Below are 2,432 nucleotides of genomic sequence, written 5' to 3'. Positions count from 1 at the left end.
AGGGTCCTGGACAAAGAAGGCACTGCAGGGTCCTTTATTTTCTTAAAGTACTCCGAGAGCACAATTAATCATTTTTACATCTCTGGGTCGAATTCAATGGGTAAACACATAAATTAGAAAGTAGGTGCCTAAGAATTTTTAATTGCACAGAAAATTATTGCAAGAACAATACGATAACCTCCCACAAAAACCTAAAATGGTAGATGAGGCCATTAGTGAGTTCCGTTCTGAATGTTAGGCACCAGAAAACAGGCAGTTTGATGTCTCTGAAAAACATCGAGTCATCAAATTCATCTGGGTATCCTTGAGCTCCTGGTTCCTCAGGCTGTAAATGAGGGGGTTCAGTGATGGAGAAACTACTGAGTACAGAACTGAAACCACCAGATCCAGGGATGGGGAGGAGATGGAGGGGGGCTTCACGTAGGTAAATGTGCCAGTGCTGAGGAACAGAGAGACCACGGCCAGGTGAGGGAGGCAATAGAAAAGGCTTTGTGCTGTTCCTGCTCAGAGGGGATCCTCAGCACAGCCCTGAAGATTTGCACATAGGAGAAAACCATGAAAATGAAACAACTAAGTGCTAAACAGACACTAATGACAAGAAGTCCAATTTCCCTGAGGTAGCCTGAGTGTGAGCAGGAGAGCTTGAGGATCTGAGGGATTTCACAAAAGAACTGGCCCAGGGCATTGCCCTGGCACAGGGGCAGGGAAAATGTATTGGCTGTGTGCAGCAGAGCAGTGAGAAACCCAGAGGCCCAGGCAGCTGCTGCCATGTGGGCACAGACTCTGCTGCCCAGGAGGGTCCTATAGTGCAGGGGTCTGCAGATGGCAACATAGCGGTCGTAGCACATCATGGTGAGGAGGAAATACTAGGTTGAGATGAAGAAGAAAAAGAGAAAGGCTTGTGCAGCACATCCCATGTAGGAGATGGTTGTGGTGCCCCAGAGGGAGTTGTGCATGGTTTGGGGCACAGTGGTGCAGATGCAGCCCAGGTCTGTGAGGGAGAGGTGCATCAGGAAGAAGTCCCTGGGGGTGTGCAGGTGCTGGTCGCAGGCTACGGCACTGAGAATGAGGCCGTTGCCCAGGAGGGCAGCCAGGGAGATGCCCAGGAAGAGTCAGAAGTGCAGCAGCTGCAGCTCCTGACTATCTGAGAATGCCAGGAGCAGGAACTGGGCCATGGAGCTGCTGTTGGACATTTGCTGTCTCAGAGTATCGTTTTCTGTTGAGGACAAAAAGGCAGAACTTAATTAGTCCAGATTCAATAAGCAAAACATATTACATGTCTCAGCAATTAAAAATTCAAGGCCTCATTTCAGGAAGATCTCTCTGCATCCCTCTCCCCTGAGCTCTGGGGTTTGCTCCTTGAAGGGGGCATTGAGAGCAGGGACCCTGGAATGAGCACCTGAGGAATCCTTCATGTTGTGCAATGGGAGGCAACTTGGAGCACAGGGTGACCTCCAATTCAATGTTCTTGGGATGTATTCGTTTCCAGACCTGTTGTTCACAGTTTGCCCAAGCGACAACAGAGGGAGGAGATCTGGGTACTTTATCTGGTTCCATTTCCTCTTGCCAGGACTGATGGTTGGATGGTTGAAACCTGTGACATTTCTAATGTGCTCCAAGTGAAATCTTGTGAGTGCTGAGAGGCAAAGGGATGGTCTCTTGGTGCAGAGACAAGAGCTGGCCACCTTTCCTGTTCACAGCTGCTCCTGGCTGGCAGCTTGGAGCTGAAGGGGGATCACCCTTAGGAATTCTCTTTAAAAAAAAAAACCAAGGCACTTCTGGGAGCAGAGGAATCCTGGTTCAAAGAGAAAATTGGGAGAATCCTTCCCTTTCCCCAGGATTAGGATCTCATCTTTCTCCTCCCAGACTTCCACACAGAGGGATCATTGCAGCTCCCAAGTACAGCTGCCCAGAGAATTTCCATGGATTTAGCACTTTGGAGTTTTCTCCACGGGGATCCTGTGCAGCAGAGCTGTGCCCTCCTGGAGGGCACCTGCAGCCCTGCAGGACACCCAGGGAAACAGCGGAAGAGCCTGAAGTTGCCTGGAGGGCACTTGGAACATCCAGAGACAGATGGAAATGAGGGCCTTGTCCTTGCCTGGGCTCTGGCTGCTGCAGGGCAATGCCCAGCCCATCCCCCGTGGGCCTGAGGGCAGAGGCTTTGCTTGGGCTGGCAAAGGAGCCCAGGCAGGAGCTGCTCAGGGAAGGGCTCTGTCCCACAGACACAGGCAGGGAGGGGCCACATCCCCCTGGCCAGCACTTGTGGCAGCAGCTGCCTCTCTCTCCCTGCCTGTGTGTGTGTGAGGAGCTGTTCCTGCCAGCAGCCTCTCCCTGTGCCCAGCTCAGCTTCCTGCCAGTGCTGCTAGAGCCCATCCCCAGCCCAGGGCCCAGGGGCAGCTCTGCCTGGGCAGGGGCTGCAGAGCAGATCCCAG

The 2,432-nt window shown here is 52.4% G+C and overlaps 1 pseudogene; it reads right to left on the bottom strand.

Moving 5' to 3' along the window:
- Positions 1–234: 234 nt before the first annotated feature.
- On the bottom strand, positions 235–1,193 carry LOC114070929 (annotated as a pseudogene).
- Positions 1,194–2,432: the final 1,239 nt, after the last annotated feature.

The sequence above is a fragment of the Empidonax traillii genome, unplaced genomic scaffold (assembly GCF_003031625.1).
Source record: "Empidonax traillii isolate 1590-97213 ecotype Southwest subspecies unplaced genomic scaffold, ASM303162v1 scaffold1747:size66022, whole genome shotgun sequence".
Lineage (NCBI taxonomy): Eukaryota > Metazoa > Chordata > Aves > Passeriformes > Tyrannidae > Empidonax > Empidonax traillii.
This window is presented reverse-complemented; position numbering and strand designations above follow the sequence as displayed.